General features: G+C 39.7%; 1 protein-coding gene across 3 annotated transcripts in view; it reads right to left on the bottom strand.

Annotated features, from left to right (window-relative positions):
- Positions 1-23,773, bottom strand: part of MSRA (methionine sulfoxide reductase A) — a 308,591-nt gene that overhangs the window by 240,269 nt on the left and 44,549 nt on the right. The gene's annotated exons all lie outside the window — the stretch shown is intronic.

Raw genomic sequence — 23,773 nt, 5'->3', positions numbered from 1 at the left:
TAAATTAGTTGTACTTACCATGTCCTTCTGCGGCTGATGCAGTTATATTAATTTAAGTTATAATAAAGTGCTCAGCATTTCAAATTAGAAACATAAAATGTGTAACACTTCAGTAAGAACTTTCTGCATGGCATGTGTCAGCTACCAAATTCATGATGTTATGGCAGAAATCCTTTCTAAATGCTTGATTTGGACGTCCTGTGCATCTCACTCACTACTGTGCCACTCAGAAAGAACATGGCCAACTCGAGCTCACGCAAGTAGAATTGTTATGTATCATCACGCACAGCTCATACTCTCTTCCTGCTGCTCTCAGTTGTCCCAGCAAACTCAAATGAATCTTGATCCTTTCCAAACTCCAGGTCGATTGTTTCAAGAATCAGTCAAAACAATTTGTATTTATTTCCACCCCACCGAAACAGAGGCAGTTAAAACAATGCATCTGTGACTAATAAAACTCCCATCTTAGGAGTCACAGATACTGAAACATTTAGAGGTTCAGACGCTCAAAGAATACAAAATGAAAGATTTTCGAACTAAGCAAGCAATGTGTGCACATCATCAGAAATTGCAAACAACAAAAACACAACAAGGGCACTTGCCCTAGACATTATCTGATAATAAGCATGCATCATCAGAGGATGCACAGTAGCCGAAACTGGCAATGTGCTATGAATTATGCAAACAACTAATAAAAAACTAGTACATTTTCAACTCTAAAACACGAATGTACTGAGTGAACTGGATGCTGCATGAGGATGGATTAAGTACACGGCAATTTGCTTTTGAGATGCGTTTATTAAGTTCACAAAGAATGACATCTAACCTGAGTGTTTTGTTCAGTAACACGCTGGCTTTGCCTTACCTCCCAACTAATAATACAGTTTGGCAGAAGATATTTATTCATTTCATTGTTTGTTTTTAACCACTGATAACTGAAACGGGCTAAAGAACGGTTGCAGAGAATTACATCATTCACTTCTTGTAGATGATATCCCTTCCCCCTCCAGTGTCACTTGATTCTTGACTGAGCTAAAGCACTGAAAAATTAGACTTCATTTCAGTATGCTAATAGCGATCTATCCAAAACAATGTAATCAAGGCCTCATGTGCTCCTATAATTTCATTCCTGACAGAAGTCTGACAGCTATTTATTGTTGGAGGGAACTGTGGGGAGGGTAAAAATTCCTGTAATTTCCCCTCCCCCAACAAACACAACAGCTTTGCAGTTTAAAGCAGTATCTTTGTGAAATGCACAAAATGGTAATAATCATGGGGTTTACATATGTCTTGTCTTAAGCAATCAAGGCAGGGAGTTAACGGAGAGGCACATTCAGATGTGCCAATTCCCAAACTGGCCACCTCTGATGAGCCAGCTGTGAGCTTCAATTGTCACATTATAATTTAGGCAAGGAGGAGGAGGGGGGGAGAGAAAGGCATCCAGCTCCACACTGGATGAACATAATTATTCACAGCAGGATGCTGCAGAATTAATTTAGCCAATCAGAATTATAGTGGGGGTTGGGTATCAGCAGCAGCAAATGTGAACAAGGAGAAAGAACGGAGAAAGAAAATCAGGAAAGGGATAAAAAAAAAATGTGACTAGCACCTTGCTAATATTTTGATATTGCATCCCTCAGTGTATTTGGAACACAATGAAGTGAAAACAAAACTGTTACATAGATGTTCCTGTCTCAACAGGGAAGCTGTGAATTTGGTACATCAGGAAAAACCCAACAGTCGAAGGAGGTTTGTCAAATATCACATAAAATGCTACCTGGCTGTATCATATGGAATAATATACTACCAGATAAACATAAATCTGGGGAAATGCTCTCGTAAGACCCCACCTGGAATACTGTGTCCAGTTCTGGAATCTCCAGCATAAGAAAGATATGGAACTGTTGGAACGAGTCCAGAGGACGAGGCCACAAAGATGATCTGAGGGCTGGAGCACCTCTGTTATGAGGACAGGCTGAGAGAGTAGCAGTTGCTCAGCCTGGAGAAGAGAAGGCTCTTGAGAGACCCTAAAGCAGCTTTCCCGTACCTGAAGGGACCTGAAAGAAAGCTGGGAGGGATTTTTTACAAGGGCATGTCATGATAGGACAAGGTGGCTTTTAATTGGAAGGAGGAAGATTTAGATTGGACACTAGGAAGAATTTCTTTACAGTGAGGGTGGCGAGGCACTGGCACAGGTTGCCCAGGGAAGCTGTAGCTGCCCCATCCTTGGAGGTGTTCAAGGACAGGATGGATGCAGCCTTGAGCAGCCTGGTCTAGCAGAAGGTGTCCCTGCCCATGGCAGGGGGGCTGGAATTAGATGATCTTTAAGGTCCCTTCCGATCCAACCATTCTATGATTCCAATTCTGCATTGTTCTGGCATGGCCTCAAGCTGCATCAGGGGAAGTTTAGATTGGACATTAGGAAAAACTTCTTCACAGAAAGGGTTCTCAAGCACTGGCAGAGGCTGCTCAGGGAGGTAGTACAGTCACTGTCCCTGGAGGCATTTAAAAGGTGGGCATATGAGATGCTTGGAGACATGATTTAGTAGTAGACAGGTACGGTTTGAGCTGATAATCTCTAAGGTCTTTTCCAACTTAATGATTCTAAGATTCTATGGTTCGGCACTTCAGAAATTCTGCCAAAACTCCACTTAAGAAATAGAGGAAGCACGAAAACAACCTCCAGACCAGTCTGTACTCAAATGATGTAATCCACAGAATTTTGTGTTGACAGCTTTTCACTGTGCAAGCTAAAGGAGGTGATCTGGGGAGTCGAGAACTGGAGCTCTGCCATTACAGGTCAGAGTTTGAGACAAGCATTTTGTTTAATGATTTAAACATCCATCTCAATGGATGCTTTTCAAGTTTTCTTTGAATTTTGAGTGCAGCATTTTATCTGTTTACAATTCACCAACAGCGTTTTTCAGAACCTGAATGATATTTTTTGTTAGCAATAAAACTATTAAAAAAAAAAAAACCCAAGCAGAAATGTGTATTTTGGTTACTTCAAGCTGTACAAATACTTCAGCCTAGCTCTTCAGGGCTCCAAAAGAGTAAACTTGGAGAGAAGGAAATTCTTCTTCCCATTCTATTCACCTTACAGAGAACAGAGCAGGACTAGGACCACAGAAATCAAGCTTCTTGAGCCTAGTATCCTCCATTAACTGAGGCAAAGGATAACACAACCTACACAGCATCAGCCCCATCGTCCCTATTCCTGCCACCAGTCCCTTTGCAGTAACAGCTGTAAGACTAGGGAAGATTGAAAACTCTGCTGAGAGACCTAAACTTCCAAGTGCTGAATCCTCCCTCCATACTCGTGGCAGTCCAGTGAGGTTCCCACTGACTGGAAAAGGAGGAAACATCACTCCCATCTTCAAAAGGAGAAAAAATGAAGACACAGGGAGCTGCAGGCCGGTCAGTCTCACCTCTGTGTCCAGCACGATCACAGAGCAAATCCTCCTGGAAACTGTGCCAAAGCACACAGAAAATAAGGATGCTATTGGTGACAACCAGTGTTGTCACCAATATTGTGCCTGACAAATTTGGTGGCCTTCTACAATAGGGTCACAACATTGGTGGATAACAGAAGAGCATCCAAAGCAGTGGGACCAGCAGGGCAAGGGAGGGGATTCTGCCCCTCTGCTCTGCTCTAATGAGACTCCACCTGGAGTCCTGAGTTCAGCTCTGGAATCCTCAGCACAGGAAGGACACAGACCTGTTGGAGCAGGTCCAGAGGAAGCTACCTCCAGAGGAGGTCCAAGATGATCAGAGGACTGATCCACCTGATCCAGTGGAAGGTGTCCCTGCCCATGGCAGTGGCTTGGAACTGATCTTTGAGGTCCCTTCCAACGCAAACCATTTCATGATTCTATGATTTTACATTTCTATAATGCTACGAAACCTAAATCTCTCTGTCTTTTCATAATACAGGGAGAAAAGTTCTTAAGTTTAGATGATCATAAGCTCTAATTCTACCTTAAGAGGTGGCTAAAGAAGCAACATGCAGAAAATGTATCTCCACAGTACTCGATTCATTTCCATGTAAATGAAAATATAAAATGATTATAATGTAAGGCAGAAGCTTCCTTTTTTTTTTTTTTTTTTTTTTAATCTTTTCCTGGAATTGAATAAGCATGACAAATGCAACTGGAGCAGAATCCTCGAGTTCCTGTAAAAGTTAACTTTGGCTTCTGCTCTCTGACTGTGGTAACAGTGAGAAAAATGACAGGAAGGTTGGTCAGGTTTTATTTCTGGCAATAATGTTTGATGTACACCACTGTCAGTGAGAACCATGATTTAATCTGTAACGATGTAAGGCCTTGTGGTAAAAATGGTACAACTACAAATCCTGGCTAACAATCACTGCAACAGTAAAACTGGTTCCCATAGCAACAAGACTGAAATTATACAACAAATGGCAATGCCATATCAGATAAATCACTCTATGACATGTCCCTTTCTGGAAACCATTTGGCTTTCTGCTACCTTCATCTTTAAGGACTTGCAAATATTACTTTCAGTCTCTTGATCCTCACTGCTCATCCTCTAAATTCCATCATCATTTGTTCTTCTAATAACCAAGGTAAAATTATTAAAGGAGTAAGAGGACAATATGGTATTTAACACCTGAAAGCTCAGTCCAGATCCTAGCAGTTTAAAAAAATACATATTCCTATGTATTTTTTTTCTCTCTTTTCATTTATTCTCTGTTTATTTTAACTTATTTCCATAACTTCAGTTTCCAAAAGCAAATATTCATTTTAGATCTTTTTGCATTTGCAAAACAAAGGACTCTGGTCATCCTCTTCGTGTGCATTGCTTACGGAGACAAACTGTAACCAAGGAAGACGTGCTATTAAAGGAGAAAACAGCACTTGGATAAGGAAGAAGAAATTAGGTATTAATCACTTACGAACTACATAAAATCTCTTTCAAACTGCATAAAGAATGACTCTTTGATTTTAAAATGATGTGATTCCACCTACATAGTCCATGTACAGTTTGACTTGGTGAAGGTGTCATTACAAAACTGCTTAAAGAAGTTGCATATTACCCACTGCTTTAGGGAAGCACTTGCTATAATGATCAAATATATTTACAGAGTTACCAAAATATAGCTAGATAGGCAGGTAGGTAGTAGTAGGTAGACTAAGTCATATATAGTGTATCAAAATGATTAGGGGTCTGGAACACAGGACATATAAGGGGAAGCTGGAAGAATTGGGTTTGCGTGACGTTAAGAGGAGAAGTCTAAACGTCAGTCTTGCTGCTGTGTATCTAACTGAAGACTGTATGGAAGATAAAACCAGACTCTTCTTGCAGGTGCAAACTCAAATGACAAAAGGCAACAGACTGAAGTTGAAATATGGGGAATTCTACTCCAAATAAGAATGAATAATGAATTGATCTTAGACCTGGTCAAATGCTGGGGAAAGGCTCAGAAAGACAGTGGGACCTATCTAGCCCTTTAATTGTCAAAGCCCTGAATAATTTGTTCTAAGTGCAGGACGCTGAACTAAAGATACAGTGGGGTCCTAGGATTCTGTCTCCACTGGGCCAGGGACAGCACTCATCCCTAAATTTTCAGGATGCTTCATTCAAATAAAAACATCTAGAGTAATTCTTTGAAAAGAGCTGGAAGAAATCAGTCCATAAAAAAGTGAAAAGGCTCTTGAGCCTCTTACAGTCAGAAAACAAAGCAAGACTATTACAATACAGCTGACAAAGGGGTTTCTTTTCTAACTGAGGGGCCAGCCAAGACTTGATATGGCTGTACCAAGGCAAAGAAGAAACAGCATCTTTCAGATAACAAAACCAAAAGCTGCAGAAGGAGGACCCTGAAAACTTAACCTAACCTCAATGACAATGAAGAAAGTAAGATATGAGAGGGTGACCAGAATTCACTGGCTTCTTCTGGACTTTTCTACCTTTCAGGCATGTAAACACTATCTGTTTGCTTAGTCTATCACAAGTCTCTGAACCAGAAATGTACAGCATTGACATGATGGAAGTGCTTGAAGATGGAGAGTTTACACGAGTGAATTTCAAATAACTGAAGATTTAAATCACCATGTCTCGGCTCTTCAAAGAGAGAGAGAAAGAGCATACCTGCTTCCCTCAGACTATGCATCAGCTTCCAGAAGCAGTTCCTGGGATCGGTTTAAATCCCAAGCTTCAAGATGTATAAAGGGGTCTCACGTAGACCCATGCAGGTATGACAAGAATCAAAGAACTCAGCAGAAAAGAATGCTGTTGAAAAGTAAAAATAGAAGTCTCACAGAGTGTTAACTAGGAGCTGACATCAAATAAATAAACTTAAATGGCAGCCAAACAACTTCTAGCCTCCTAAGATAAGACTTCACAGTTTACTTTGTCCAGCTATTATTATAGGTGAAGAGATATGAATAAAAGAGAGACAAAAGTTTTTGAAAGAGATATTTATTGTAACCTGTTATGAAAACCAGCACCACCATCTAAGCTTGAAATGCTCTTAACATTTCTGTGCAGTACTACTAGCGCAGAACAAATGTCACCAAAACTTGGAACGTATATATTCAGGTAATCCCTTCTCTGGGGCTTGTTTGGGAACTAGAATTTGATGAACATAGACTACAGTTTATAGACTGAAGTTTAGCACAAAGACTAAAGTTGAGCACAAAAATATCTTCTGTTTATTCCTCCTGATACCGTAACTTGAGTCAAGAAAGGGGGCTGATAAGAAAGATGGGGGAAAACTTCTAGTGGGGCCTGTAGCAATAGGAGAACGGGCAATGGACTTAAATTAAAAAAGAAATTTAGACAAGGTATCAGGAAGAATTTTTTTATGCTGAGGGTGGTGAAACACTGGCACAGGTTGCCAAGAGAGGTGGTGGATGCCCCGTCCCTGGAAACATTCAAGGTCAGGTTGGATGGGTCTCTAAGCAGCCCGGTCTGGTGGAAGATGTCCCTGCAGGGAGGTTGAACTAGATGATTTTCATGGTCCCTTCCAACCCAAAGCATTCTAGGGTTCTATGAACTCAGGAAATAATTCAGATAAATATGAGCAGAGAAGTGACCAAAATAATTTATGTTGGTTAAAGTAATCTGTGAGAATTATAAAATATAAAAGGTACTTTATTTTGATGAGTTATGTGAAAATGCCACCAGAGTTTTCTGTCCACGATGAAAACTGGACTTCTCAAGGAATCGTAATTATGTGCCAGTTTTTTTTTTCAATAACTAAGATCCTCATATGAAAAAGAAAATGGCAGGGACATTTAATTTCGTAACTCTGGTGACCACAAATTAGTTCATCCAAGATGTCTGTCACAAGAAACAGAATTTACGAGCATCATTGTCTACACAGGGGACTTTTTTTGAACATATACTTTCCTTGTCAGAGCACTGGTGATAAGATGATATCCCCACGACATGTCTCATGTCCATCATCTCCACTCCTCAACAGAGATAAAATTAGAGGAGATGATCTTATGTGTTAATCATTGTTATTAACCAAAAAAAATCTTTGAGAAGTAAACATGCTACAGAGCTTGCTCAAGAATTGACCTGTTTGGGACTTCAGCAGTTGGCATCAGGATAATCGGACAAGCTTCTAAGCTAGGAATCAGTTGATGTAAATCAGTGTAGCTCCATAAAGTTAAATATGGCTATGCTACAGTATACAGAGCATGAGTTTCAGCTCTCGGCAATTTAATTTACTAGCATAAGCACTGCCTGCTTATTATTTTTTATCTCTTTCCATTCTCACACTTCTGCTTGCCTTAGTATATCCGATTTGCAACAGCAACCATTTCTCCTCATATAGATATATATGCAGCACACAGCATATCAGGATATTGCACCTACACTGATGTATCATTTCTAAAATCATATTTTCAGAAGTGATGCTTGTTTTTCACAGAAAAAAATAACTCAAGCAGGGATGCAAAGTGGTACAAAACTTTTACCCAGCTAAGCAGAATAAATATATCGACAAAGTTCTGCCTCTTTTCCCACAGTTTTAATGCCATTTTCCCTGCTCAAACTGACTATCCTAACTCCTTTAAGAACATTTTGTACTCTAGTTTGGAATTTGGTAGTTGTTGCAGACATTGACACAGAAAGGCACATGACAGAATGTTCCTTATTGACTTCTGCTGCGGAAAAAGAGTCTTGCAAATAGCATTTTAAGGCTTTACTCCAACATAAATCTAATTAAAGTTATACAGAAGATTACATTAAAGCACTGAAAAGTGAAAATAAAAATTGCAGAGAGCAATGAAGTGATACCAATTTATATCCCAAATATTTTTTTTCTAAATCATTACCTTGAATATATTTCCAAGTTATTTATTTAGGTTTATAAAAATAATATTGCTGCATATTAATTTGCTCCCCTTGTCCGGGACAGAACTCAAAATAAGTATGCTAAAAGATCCCCTCATCAACTTTACATGTGTTCTTTCTTTAAAATTCATCGAATTAGGGAATCCTGCATTCATGAGTTTACCTATTGCAATTAATTGCAGTCCTAAGACTCACTTTTTTAAAACATCCAACTGGTTTAAAATGTCCACCCCCAAATTAAAAGGAATCTCAGATGCACTGGCCCAGTCCTGTTCCCATTAGAATTAAAATGAAAATTTGCCTTATTTTATTGAAGTGAGATTCAATTCTAAAGCATTCTCCAGAAAAATAAACATTCATAGGCACAACAGAGCATATAAGAATAAATGTGAAACACTACAAAAGAAGACGATTTCTTTTCCTAAAAGGAATTTTAACATAAACAACATATAAATAATTTCATTGATACAACAGAGTGAATAATTACCACCCTATATGGAATAATAATGTCTTTCACATCTTTGAAATGTAATATTTTTTCTCCCAGTAATTACTTAGGCAAACTAAACAGAACATGCCAATGAAACAGAAAAGTAATACACATCATATTTCACCATGAAATACAGTATTTCCCCAGAATTACACTGGGTCAAATTTAGAGGATGATGTGCTCCGTAACACACAGATGCACTGTAAAAGCACTTGTAATAGAAAGTAAATATATATCTAAGACACTGAAATGCAAATTTCAGTCTGTTTTTAGCAGAAGGCACAAGCTATTCTTCATTCTTCTAACATTAAATCTTCTAATATGACTTTGTATCTTGCCAGTACACCTATCTGCAGCTTTAAGCCTGCAAGCTGTCAAAAACTCACAACTGATAAAACAAAGAGTTAGATCAGATTCATGGTCCTGGAATTTACACTCAGAATTTTTTTTAAGTCATAGCTTGTACTAAAGACAGGATTATTTATTATATCATCTTGACACAGACCTTTCTACAAGCTAAAACCACTGAAGTCAATGAAGTCACACTGGGCTTGCCATCTTCTAAACTTTCTGGTTATCTGGTATTTCTGTTCATGTTACAGTAGGTACCAAAGTTCACACACTTTTGCCGTCACATCTCTATATCAGCAGATATAGACGGTGTACACTCACAGTTTTTATTACAAAAGAAACCTAGTACTTTCTCTGTTGTTTAAAAAAAAAACATGGTCTTCCCCTTGTAATTGGAAGGGAAGGTGTGTATTTTTATTGATTATATTTAACTGGAGGGGGGACTTTTTAACATACAGGGACAGGCTCTTTAGCAGAGCCTGTAGAGAGAGAATTGTTGAATCATCGAATCATAGAATCATAGAATCATGGAATGGTTTGAGTTGGAAGAGACCTTAAAGTTCATCCAGTTCCACCCCCTGCCATGGTCAGGGGCACCTCCCACTAGACCAGGATGATTTTAATCTAAGAGAGGGGAGATTCAGACAAGATATAAGGCAAGAATTGTTTATGCTGAGGGTGGTGAAACACTGGAACAGGTTGTCTAGAGAGGTGGTGGATGTCCCATCCCTCAAAATGTGCAAGGTCATGTTTGATGGGGCTTGGAGCAACCGAATCGGGTTGAAGATGTCCCAGCTCACTGCAGGTGGCTTGGACTGGATGGGCTTCAAAGGCCCCTTCCCAACCCAACCATTCTGTGAATCCATGAACTGTGTTATTCTTTTGCTCTTTTTGATACTAACTGCTTTGCTGATCCGCTGCTTCCTTTTTGCCTCCTGTAGGAATCCTAACCCTAGTGCAGCTTGTACTGCCCTGTGACTCCAGCTTTAGCGAACACACCATCCACCGAGCCACCAGTGTCCAAAAATATGCAGCTGAGCAGAAGCTCAACCCATTTGCTAAAGCCTCATGGTAGACATTTTATATACAGAAATGAAAATATTTTTATACTGCTGTATCATTTCCTAGGGCTAGCGCACCTGCAGGGCAGTTTATTTTGCATAGTCAATATGACTTTTATGTATGACTTAAAACAATGCTATTGTCATGTTGATACTTGGGACACCAGGAGCAATGAGAACAAACCTTAGGCAGGGGTTCTGCACATCCACAATAAATCCTCATCTTGCTATAGAGACTTTGGATGGCTTTTTTGCTACTGCAGAAAGAATCTGACAGTGTTGATAACGACACAATCCTATATCTTGTGGTGCCTTTGAAAGCTCAAAAAGAACCTGTCAGTTCAAAAAGTAACAGAGAAAATCATCTTCTGACTTTAAATCATTGAAAGAAATCAGTGCATCCACTAAAATAGAGGAAAACACCTCGAAAAGCCTTTGAAGGAACAAAGAACTAGCAATAACAACAAAAAAGAAACAAAACTCTTGCTGCTTTTTAGGTGACATACACAAAATCCAGCAGTGCAGAAGTCAAAATGTTAAAATTTGTGCTAATGCCACAGAGAACCCTGAGGGAGCTCACATTAGCACAACAAAAGTTTGCATATATAAGCTTTGATGAAATGAGTGCGCGCTGCTCTACACTGAATATGAAGTTACAAAAGGTGTCAAAACTGCTGTGAAGACTCTCCTGATGATGCCTTTAATGGAACAGAGAAAAAAATTATTTGCTAACATTTTATAGCCTCGTCATGTTAGAGGGAGCTGCATGGTAGAAAGAACAATAGCGAATCTTCCTACTGGATAGAAGAAAATCTTCTCCAGGTCTTTAAACTAAGTACCAGTCACTAATGAGGTACTCCCAAAATCAGCATGGAGATACAAAAAAGCTCATTAAAAGGAATGCTTAGGAATAATTCACATATACCTGTACTATTTTGGGCTTGGCTAAAGTTTGGCTTGTTTAGCCAGAGAAGAGAAGGCTCCACAGAGACCTTAGACCAGCCTTCCAGTATTTAAAGTGAGCCTACAGGAAAGCTGGGGAAGGGCTTTACATTAGAGTGCAGGGATAAGATATGGGGGAACAATTTTAAGCTGAAAGACAGTAGATTTAGATAAGACATTAGGAAGAAATTCTGTACTGTAAGTACCCCCTGTTCCTGCTGGCCACACTATTGCTGATTCAAGCCAGGATGCTGCTGGCCTTTTTGGCCACCTGGGACTGGTAGGGACTAGCTCACAACAGTCAGCTTGATCCATCCAGTGGAAACTGAACTCTGCATCAGTTAATGGTCAACAATCAGAAAAAAAAAACAACCCTATTCCAGCAGCTTTATTAAAAGTAATAGCTTTGTGAAAATAAATAAATAAATGTATTGTATTTATTATTCAAGCTGTTTGATTAAAAAGCTTGTTCCCACAGACTACCAAGATCAAAGTCACTTGCAAAACTTTTCTAAGCATGGGATGTAAGCCAAGCTCCAGAACCTACTAATTGGGCCACGTTGCAGATATTCAATAGCTGAAATGCAAGCAACATTACATTTTACTTTACTAACTTCTTGACAAATACTTGCCAACATCCAGCAGCCTAAGGACTGAGTTCAACAGAGAATGTGAAAATACCTGTGCCTCTTTTCCTACAGAAACCTTGCCAATTGAACTTAAAGAAATCAAACTGGGTTTCTTTCTTATTTGCTGCTTACATGGTTATTAATTGAGTTGAAAAAGTGCCGTTCATTTTGATTCAATGAATAAATAGACATTCAGGATTCAGCAAAAGTAGGGTTTAGGGCAGGACAGAAGTTCAGAGAACTTACACAGCACAGTTCCATGCTCCGTGTTTGAGAAAGGAAGATGTCAGTGAGAGAAAAGAAGACTCAAGACTGTCAGATAGTTTCCTTTGAGAAGAGGTAGGTTAGGAATGGTATGATGGTATTTAGGCAGCTGCCAGTCCCAAACGCAGGACAACAGTAGTTTGAAGCACATGACATGACTGCATTCAACCACCCCTTACCTTCTTCAAAGTTGTCTACAGGTCTGGAGGCAATTAATAAGAACTGTCATCATGTTTTCAGAAAATTATAGGTATATTATGAAATGGCCTCAAGCTGCATGAGGGGAGGTTTACATTGGATATTAGAAAAAAATTGTTAACCAAGACGGGTAAAGAATTTGAACAGGCTGCCCAGCAAAGCGGTGGAGTCTCCATCCCTGGAGGTGTTCAAAGAGCATGTAGATGTGGCACTTTTTAATATGGTTTAGTAGGGAGAGTGTTGTTGGGCTGACAGTTGGACTGGATGATCTTGGAGGTCTTTTCCAACCTTAATGATTCTATGAATAAAATAGAAAAAAAAAAAAAACACCAAAAACCAACATAAAAAAACATCATGAGTTCAAGTCTACTGTTAAATCACATTTTCAATGCACTCACTTTATAGCAAACGCATAAATATACTAAGTAATCCGTTTTATCAGGTAGGTGGCAAAGTACAAGTTTGCATCTTAGAAATGGTTTTCAAATTAACTTGTCATTTTTTTCAAATTACAAACACTTGTTTATGCCATAATTTAGTATACTATGAAGAAGACCAAAAGCATCCTGTATCAGAAACAGTGTGGCCAGCAGGAGCGGGGAAGTGATTCTGTCCCTGTACTCAGCATTGGTGAGGCCACACCTTGAATCCTATGTTCAGTTTTGGGCCCCTCACTATAGGAAGGATGTTGAGGGGCTGGAGTGTGTCTGGAGAAGGGAAACCAAGCTGGTGAAGGGGTTGGAGAACAAGACTTATGAGAGGTGGCTGACGGAACTGGGGCTGTTTAGCCTGGAGGAAAGGAGGCTGAGGGGAGACCTTATCACTGTCTACAACTGCCTGAAAGGAGGTTGGAGCAAGGTGGGTGTTGGTGTCTTCTCCCAAGAGACAGACAACAGAACAAGAGGAAATGGCTTCAAGGTGCACCAGGGGAAGTCCAGATTAGACATCAGGATACATTTCTTCACCAAAAGGGTTATCAGGCACTGGTAGAGGATGCCCAGGGAGGTGGTGGAGTCACCATCACGGAAGGTTTTTAAAAGGCAGGTGGACTAAGTGCTTAGGGATATGGTTTACCAGTGGACAGGTACAGTTGGACTCAATGATCTAAAAGGTCTTCTTCAACCAAGGGATTCTATGATTCTATGATTCTATGAATGGGGTATCCAAATAAACGCTCAGTTCCTATCTAAATATGAAAATAATACTTTTCCTATCACATAAAACTAATTATTGTGGGTTTACATGGCCATTTTTTTCAAAATTGCATGATGAATTATTCATTATATTGAGTTTAATACAACCATTTTAATGATAATATCAACAAAGTTTTTTTTAAGAAGAATTAAACATATCTTTAAACAAAAGAAACAAAGACTTCCTAGTTAAAATATTACTCTCAGTGGGTGTAGAGAGATTAAAGCTACAAGCAAATAGAAACTTAGTATCTTCAAACACAGGCAGTTATTTGGATTCAGGGTGACACTTCCAGCCACAATAAATTAACATGTAAAATCCATGCTATAACAAATGCAGACAGTATTTGAGTAGAAAAGGTTTCCTTGGAAGTACAATGTCAAACGGGCTGGGTGTCAACTATTTTTACCTCCACTTTCCCAGACATTTTTACTATTTTGTTTTACAATGTACGATAATTAGGGGGAAATGTGCGTTTGAGAGATGGATGGTGAAAGGAGGCAAAGAGAGGAGAATGTCCCTATATGACAGTGAATTTTCACAGTTGTATGTAGGAAAATACTAACAGGGAAAGCATGGCTTGATTTCACACACGTGGAATGAAGCAAACCCTCACACCTAAGGAAACGACAACTTGTCCATGCTACAATTGGATCATGTGCAGATTAACATGTTAAGTCAGGATCTTTTGTGGAGAAATGAAGCCAGCAAAGTCTGGTTTCTTATAAATTTGTAAACTTTGCTCCCTCCACTTTCTCACTGATGACAGCTCCTCTCCAAATGTCATTTGACTGTTTTTACTGCTGAAGCAGCACATCGAGGTTAGTTTGAGGCCATGCTTCTGCTGATTAGACAGTTACAAGGACATATTGACGGGCTTGCCAACTACCCCTAAAGCAGAAGATCTGAATTTCCTTGCCTCTCCATCACTGCGAGTACTCACTGATCTCTCTCCTTCAAGTTATGCCGTTCTTCCTTCAAACTGCCAACTGATTCAGAAGTTACCGGGAACAATGAGAGACAGACGTGCAGTACAATCACAGAAGCTTTGTTCAGTTACAGGGATACTGGCTGGAAGTCTTTTTCCCTCCTTGGGCAGAAGGAGATGCAGAAGAAATAAGAGAAAAACATATGTCCATAAAGCTCTGGATAGCTAATGTCTTCTCCAAAGTCTTCTCTGTCTTCAACCAGCAAAAAAACTACAGGATAAATTAACAGTTTTCAGAACATCTTAGCAGAATGAATCTTCCATTAGGCTCCAGTGATCACTGAGAAAACGTTACCATTTCCCCGCTGAGAGGAAAAGAGGGTCAGATGGTCACACGTATTCTCTCCTCCTCTGCAGCAGTGACTCAAGAAAGCTTTCTGTAATCAAACTGTCTAGTGTTTTTTTTTCTTTTAATAAAAAGCTTTTTTCCTCTATTATTCCTGCAGTTGAATATATATAAAAGATCAAGATACAAGGATAGCAGATTGTATATTATCTTCTGTGTCATTATACCAGATCTGTCTATCAAAGTTCTTCTTCACCTCTCCCTTGTCACAGTTCATTATAAGGACCTGTTCTTTTATGACTAAACGATAGAGTAATATTAATCCTTACCAAATGTAAAAAAAAAAAGGAAGATACGATAGCATGAATTTAATAAAAAAGCTTTTATCCACCAAGGCATTTTTCTGAGAACATAAGATGGAATAGCACATCTCAGGCTCTGTATGAATGGAAGCATATTTTCCTGAATGAGTTCAAATTTTATCTTCAGCCCACAGTTGTAGGATTCGTAAAGGCTGGATAGTCAAACCATTTCAAAAAAAAAAAGGCAGATATTAAGATAAACACAATTCACACTGGAAGCCATTTAGTATTGTCAGTTATAGTCTAATTGTTATTCTGTTAGGGGGAACCATCTGGTTCGCTGAGCTCAACCCCAAGCTCTCAGAGAGACACCGGTCATTTAATTCGTATAGCACTTAAGTGATTTGCCTTATTACTGCCATTAGAAGGCCAGTCCAGGACTTCGTGTTTCTAATTTTTAGAAATGGTCTTCTGATTTTCAGGTAATTTTACCCTTGGTCACATTACGCCATGAACAGTGCCTGGGTCCCTAGATCAAGCTACAGATATCCAATATCACAGAATCATAGAATACTTTGGGTTGGAAAGGACCTTAACTCCAGTTTCAACATCTCTGTCATGGGTAGGGCCATCTTCCACTGAATTATGTTGGTCCAAGTCCCACCCAACCTGGCCTGGAACACCTCCAGGGATGGGGCAGCCATGACTCCTCTGGGCAACCTGGGCCAGGGCCTCACCATCCTCACAGGAAACAATTTCTTCCTAATATCTAATCTAAGTCTCCCCTCTTTCAGCTTATAACCATCCTCCCTCATCCTATTTCTGCACTCCCTAGGCTTCCTGTAGGCCTCCTTTAAGTACCAGAAGGCTGCTTTAAGGTCTCCCCAGAGCCTTCTTTTCTGTAGGCTGAATAAGCCCAATCCTCTCAGTCTGTCCTTGTATGGGAGGTGCTCCAGCTCTCAGATCACTATTGTGACCTTCTTCTGGACTCATTATACTTGTTACAGTATATATAATATTCCTTATAATGTCTTCTCTCAAAAAATTCTTTGCTTCTCTTCTTGGATGATTACTGAGTAATTAATGTGGACCTACAATGGCATCATCCCAAGGCTTTACTTATACCCAAGAGAGCAAGATTTCAGCTTAGCCTGTTCCTCTTCAGACTATATAAACAGTTACCTTAGTGAATCACCTCTTCATGTCGTGCATGTGACATTTCCATGAAGCAGCAAAAACAATGATGGCACAGGTTTTGTTGGTTAAATTTTCTTGTGTGCTTTTAACAGCATTAAAACTGATGTAAAGCAACTTTGTAGAAAGAACCTCCTGGAGTCTAGAATTCATTAGTATGCCAAAGGAACTTGTTCCAGCGAAGATGATTACACACATACTCCCATGAGAAGGGGAAAGATCTTTGAAATGTCTCTCATGGTTCAAGACAGCATCTTATAAAGTGTAGATAGATTTCTGAACTGCCCAGATATGCAGAACGAATGGATTCTCATATAGCTTGTGCCAGTTTTAACAGCATAACTTGGTATCCTCACCTAAAACATCTTTAGAAACTGCAGTTTTTTACTAGTAGAGAGAAAATCAATGTATGAAGTGAAATTCCGTTAAATTAAAAAATTTTCTCTCTGAGTAGTCAGTGTGTCTTTATGTAAAAGACACACAAATGCAAACCAAGACCAACAAGCCCCTCCAACCAAGTCCGACATGAAATGGTAGGAAGCTGAGATCAAGACGATGTTGCTAACAACGAAGCTTATCAGTAACCAAGTTACAGTAACTTTTTAATTATCCTCATATACCAAAAGCTTGCAGTAACTACAGCTAACAAATGAAAAGGTTATGTCATTTTAGGTGTTTCTTCTGCTTAGCTTAAAATAGTATTTACTTTTAAATGCAAGTTTTAATATTAATGCTTACAAGCATCGATGATGCAGGGATCATGTACGACTTCGGAGGCAAGAGTGAAAACAAATGAGGCAGATTAGGCCAAACCTAAAATCCTAACGGAGTAATGGAGTAGTAGAAATAAATCAAATAAAGGAAAAGTTCCATAGCAACAGTGAGTCAGAAATCAAATAGACAGGGACATTATAAGTCGCAGGCTTTCCAATACTTAAAGTGGGCCTACAGGAAAGCTGGAGAAGGGCTCTTTATCAGGAAGTGCAGAGATAGGACAAGGGGGAGCGGTTTTAAGCTGAAAGAGGAGAGATTTAGATGAGATACTACGAAGAAACATTTTGCTGTGAGGGTGGTGAGGCACTGTCCCAGGTAACCCAGAGAAGTGGTGGCTGCCCCATGCTGGAGATGTTCAAGGCCAGGTTGGATGGGACTTGAAGCAAACTGATCCAGTGGGATGTGTCCTTGCCCATGGCAGGGGGGCTGGGACTGGATGGGCTTTAAGGGCCCTTCCAACCCAAACCATTCTATGAGTCCATGATTCTATGACACCTAGAAGCTTTCTTCTAAAAAGTGATACTGGAAAAGAGTCTCTTTATAGCCATGCAGTGGTGTGGGAAAAAGCATTCTGGAGCTATGCACAGGTTCATTTTTTTAAATGCATTTTGTATTTTAAACACAATTTTTTGTCTCTCTAAGAGTTGTGCCATTATTACAGAGACAAACAATGCACTGGTAGCCATGCATCATCAAAAGCAAAATGTAGTTTAACAGTAAACAGCCTTGAATTTTTGCAGACCCATGGGCTACAGATGCTGGCAATGTAATGTGCCATGGGCAACATCACCCCTCACTCCTTTTGTCCACTTAATCATGCTGGCACAAACTCCAATCATTGCTGCAAGCAGTATCAGAGTCTCAAAGGCAAGATGTTCTTTATCAGCTATAGATTAAGGACTTCACATCTGGTGGAAGGGGCACCTGGACAGAGGCATGGAGACCTGAATGCTGTTTCCTGCTGTGTGGGTGATCTCTTACATAGCCTTGGGGAAGGAGCTTTTTGTCAATACAGAGTGTGAACTCATCCATCACTGACCCAAGTTACAACCACCACCAAGGGAAAACACGGTGAGGGATGAGCTGAAATACAGTCACCACTGACCGCTGAAGATGGATTCTCCCCAGCGCAGAGGAAGTGTTTATTCTTGGAGTTTGTTTTCACCCTTTACAATATTAGGATGACCTGACAGCATGGATGACTTGGTATTACGTTGTTAAAAAACTGTGCCTAAGCTCAACCTTGTTAGCAAAATTCACCATGTCTTCCTACACATTGACTGTAGGGATCATAAAACACAAACTTTGATCATTTCTCCACCAAAAAAGTATTGAGAAAATACATAAAGTAACAAGGAGGAAAGACTCTTTCAAAAATTTGGCTGCACTTTTCTTCAGTTACTAAGAGCTTGAAATTAGCAAGTAAGTAGGGAAAAGCAGATTTTTCTATACTTAACCATTTTTTTTTTCAAATTGTCCTCTCTTCTGTTGCTAGGAGACTACAATCCCAAAGTATTAATAATGAAGAAGGACATTATATTAAATTCATCTTATTTTACAAAAGAGTGGTCAAAACAACTTGCACCTTAAAAACAACACAAACCAATCTTTTAACTCAGAAAAATTCTAACACAGTAACTCAATGTCTTCAAGGCTTGGTAACCACTTAAATGCTGTGCGATGTATAGCTGAGCAGTATTTCAAAACAGGTCCGGCATATTTATCATACAAAAATATAATAAAAGAGATAATAAAAATGGATGAAAGGTTTATATCACCCTTAATCAAATAAAGCTCCTGCTTCTGCCCATTAGAGATGGACTGAGTCAGAGGATCTTTCTGTTAAACTGTCATCCAACCAGGAACTGATCCAACAAGATTATAGGATCATGAAAATGAGACGTAAGGGCACTTAGAAACAGGAAGCATTGAAAATTGTCACTCTGCATCCCTAAGGACACAAGAAACCAAACTGCTGAATAATCTCAACAAATCCAACATCAAGCTGTGCCAGGGCAGGTTCAGATTAGACATCAGGAAAATTTTCTTCACCGAAAGGGTTCTCAGGTGCAGGAAACTGGTTGAGTCCCCGTTCCTGGAGTTATTTGAAAGATGGGTAGACAAAGCGCTCAGGGATAAGGTTTAGCAGTGGACAGGAATGGTTGGAGTTGATATGTCCAAGGTCTTTTCCAACCAAGTGATGCTATGATTCTAAGAAGGATGCAACAGAAGCTTTGGTAAAAAAAAATGCAGTGTTATAGATCATAAAGCAGAAACACATAAAATGCTTTTCTGAATATGATACAGTACTGGTATTATTCTTGCAACCAACATACCTCACAGGATTCTTTATTTCTTGGGTGGATTAATGTTGTAGTAAAGTTTCATTTTTAATAACAATACATAATCCCAGACTTCTGCATTTTCAACCTAAATGCACAGAAAAACCAAAAGCTATTAAATTGTGCATAGCTATATTAAAATTATATATGCAGCTACAGCATTAAAACTAAAATATTTTTAACATCCTGAAAAAGCCACCATTTCTGAAAAGTCAGTTTCTGCAGCTAAACATCAAAATGAATGCATAGATATATTAAAAAAAAAAGGCACATAGAAGCATTAGAAGAATTACAGGTATTGGGAAAACAGAAAGTGAAAATGAGAAAAGTAATGTTTCTTTGGGGTTTGATGATAAGTCTGTGAAGATTTTTTTTTAATTCAGACTAGAAGTTTCTTACATTACAGTCAGGAGTCTTTGATCCAACTGAAAGCAATTAAGGCAAAAAGAAAGGATGGGTTGATGTTTAAATTTCATCCTGCTTTTTTCTAGCAGCAAAAACTAGTGTGGATGTGTGGCAGCATCACACTATACAAATACAAATCTCAGCTCTACAAATAAAATCTGAGAAACAACACCACGAGAGTTTGATGTGCTTGCCAGTGAGTGAAAACCAGAGGGAGTAATGCAAAGTACAAGCCCAAGCCCAAAAGAAATCGGGTGATTTTAACTTATTCTTTTCTCAGTCCCTGCATGAAGCTAATAGGCATATTTGCCACACAGAACCATTAAGTCATCCTCCAGAAATACCTACTGTCAAGAAGGAGAGACAGACATTTCAGTTAAATTTGATGCCATGGTCCCTAAAGATCTTCAGAGGTGACTGGTTCCAGTGACAATGCGACACTTGGCTGGGGCACCCCAAATCACAGTGGCATGGCCACCTACTTTCTTTAAAGTGAAGCCACATAAAATTCTCAGAGCAAGGAGTTTGCTTACCATCAATGCCTCATACCTGTTTGATTCGTGACTCTTGAAAGGCAGGGTTCCCAGAAACTGGGGGACTGGATGTACTCAGCTACCAATATCACTCTAGACTGCATCAACTTTTTGCCAAGGATTCATAGAATCATAGAACAGTTCTGGTCAGAAGGGACCTTAAAGATTCCAATCCCCCTGCCATGGTCAGGGACACCCTCCACTGGATCAGGTTGCTCAAAGCCCCTTCCAACCTGTCCTGGAACACTTCTAGGGATGGAGCATCCATGACTTCTCTGGGAAACCTAGGATTCTAAGATTCTAGTTAGATAGTCTGGGAATCCTTAATAAGCTCAAATGCCAACAGCTTCCTATTATCATCTTACACTTTGACTATTTTCATCTTTAACTTTGCCTGAATTGGTAACACATGACAAGAGGGAACTGAACATAGTTTTTGCTGTGTTCAAGCCTGGACAAATTACGTGGGTGCCAGCAAAAGTAACTACTACACCATCACTGTGTAAATGTCAGCATAACATTATGTTATGGCACCTGTACTTTTTCTCCCAAAAGTAAATCTGGCAGAAGGAAAAGTTCCAAAGCTCATTTCAATACAAACAGAGCCTCTACATGGTTGTGGTTTTCACTCTAGCAGCTTTTGAACACAACTTACCATAGAATCATTAAGGTTGGAAAAGACTCTAAGCTCATCCAGTCCAACCGTCAGCCCAACACCACCGTGCCTGCTAAACTTGTGCCCCAGAGCGCCACAACTGCATGCTTTTTGAACACCTCCAGGGATGGGGACTCCACCACTGCTGTGGGTAGCCTCCTCCAACACTCAACGACTCTTTCAGTAAAGAACTTTTTCCTAATATCCAATCTAAACCTCCCCTGGCACAACTTGAGGCCATTTCCTCTCATCCTATCAATTGTTACCTGGGAGAAGAAACCAACACCCACCCCACTCCAACCTCCTTTCAGGTAGCTGTAGACAGCAATAAGGTCTGCCCTTAGCCTCCTCTCCTCCAGACTAAACAACCCCAGCCAGACTTGTGTACGCTTATGTCTGTCTGATGATCCTAAGGTATTTTGAAGATACTTAGAAATATCATGGGCTTTTACTGACAATTGTAGCAGAGAGACAGGCCTGAGCCGTGGTTGTGGGTTCCTGAATAGTCCCATCATAGAGAGGCTGTGTAGTGAGTTTCCTCTGAGGTACTGCTAACACCCTTCTGGAGAATGAACAGTAAGTTCAGGAAGAACATTCCTCTGACCAATGAATCATAAGCTTCTCTGGTGAAAGACTGAACTAGAACCACGAGCATCTCAGCATAAGCAAGAATAGAATTAGATCTGGCAGATATCCACCAGTGAAAATTTTTAAGTAACACAGCGTATCTTTTGCTGTCCTGGTGAATATTATCCTGATAGATACCAAGAGGACAATGGTCATTTTAAATACAAATTATAGCAAGGTGATGAAAGAATGGTTTAGCCATTTATGGATAAGATGAGGCCACTTCAAGGCTGTAGGCAAGGAACTGTGTGCATTTCACAACAGAAGGAATAAGGTGGGCTAGCTTGCCAACAAGGATAAATCAAGGTGTATATACAGTTAATGAAGAAATAGACCTCGTAATGCCAGAGGCTTCACTAGAGAAAAAGCTATAGGGGATGCCATTCGTGCTGTGCATGACTGTTCTTGGGCTGAATAATGAACCTCCTTGGTGCATTGGAGCTGGTTTAGGGTTCATGGAAGCAGTTGCTTAGTATTCAAATGCAGTATTTTATGCAAGCTTTAAAAGAGTATTTTCACCTTTACTGAAACTTCTTGATATTAAAAATGTAGGCATATAATGTCCTGATTTGGTGAAGCTCTGTAATAATGTAAGCTATAAAATAAAACCTTGCTGCTCATAATGATTACACAACCTGTTAGTGTATTCACTCTCTTCCCAGCATGCTGGGTGCAATGCACTAGGAATCTTGGGATATTGCTAACAAGAAGACACACAGGGGGTTAACAGCCTCCCCTGGGAATCACTCTGCTTGTTTGGCAGTCAATGGTAATGAAGCAGTTCACTGGTCATCTTCTTTTGGGAGGTCTCCTCTGTGACTCATGCGACTCATGACCTTAAAATTAGTCCCCACGAAATTCTATGTCTCTATCCCTCTTTACATAGCCATGTCATAGTCACTCCAAGAGCCACACTTCCTCATTCCTTACTTCAGTTCTCCTCTGCAAGTCATCCTCCTTATATCCTTTCTCTGACTTATACATTCCAATCGCGCTGGGATTCATTTTTAACCCTCCATTTCCCAGCATTCTTACTCCTTTTTCACTTCACTTCACTTCCAATCTGTCTGCAATCACTGTCCAACTGGATTCCTGATGGTCAGCTGGTCCTTTGGACAGTATAATAGTGTTGCTGAACCTTTGGAAAGTATAATAGTGTTGCTTTTGTTCTTGAAAAAGGAAGAATAATTAGCACAGCTTTTAAATAATTAGCCATAGTCTGCACAGCCACACAGAAAGTGCACTTACTTTTAGTGTACTGAAAAATACTTTTTCATCGCTTTTTCATTTTATCATCAAACTTCTGGCCACCAAAACCTCTTTTAAGAGTGACAGCTCAGAAAAAATGAGTGGCAATCTGTTTTTACTTTTCAATCAGTAAAGCATTTCTGATACATAAGACATCTGTATTTTGATAGGCAAACAACCTCACCTACCTGGTCTAATGGGAAGTGTCCCTGCCCATTGCACAGGGGCTGGAACTAGATGATCTTTAGACTCTCTTCCAACCCAAACTATTCTATGATTCTACCTAAGCTGGCCCTGCTCAGAGTGGGAAACTGGACTACACACATCCAGAGGACTCTTCTAAGCTACATTATTCTACAATTATACAACACAATGCAAACCTTTGCATTTTAGTTTTAATTTCAAAAACTACAGTACCTTTCTGCCACACTGACATTAAATCATAAAATTACAGTTGGACAGGAATCAACGATCTTCTTCAATTTTTAATCTCCTGTATGCCTTACATTAAAAGTGTGCTGGAAATAATTAATAGATCAGTTTTTGTTTTGAAAAAGAACTGCAAATATTTCAGAAGTATTGAAACATTTAGTTGTGTATTTTTGAACCAAAAACATCAGCAGCAAGCAGAAGTCCAGCTCCATGCAAAGAAAAGAATTTTCACAACAGAAGCAGTTAAGCAGAGGAACAAGGTGCCTAAAACTGGTGAAAGCATAATAGAATGCTTTGAGTTGGAAGGGATCTTAAAAGACTATTCAGTTCCAAATTCCCTGCCATGGGGAAAGAAAACTTCTACTGCACCAAGTTGCTCAAAGCCTCATCCAGCCTGGCCTTGAACACCTCCAGGAATGGGGCAGCCACACCTTCTCTGGGCAACCTGGGCCTGGGCCTCACCACCCTCACATGAAAACATTTCTTCCTAATCTCTCACCTAAATCTCCACTCTTTCAGCTTAAAACCAT

Source organism: Cuculus canorus, chromosome 3 (assembly GCF_017976375.1).
Source record: "Cuculus canorus isolate bCucCan1 chromosome 3, bCucCan1.pri, whole genome shotgun sequence".
Taxonomy (NCBI): domain Eukaryota; kingdom Metazoa; phylum Chordata; class Aves; order Cuculiformes; family Cuculidae; genus Cuculus; species Cuculus canorus.
Note: the sequence above shows the minus strand (reverse complement) of the source record. Positions and strands in the feature narration are given on the sequence as shown.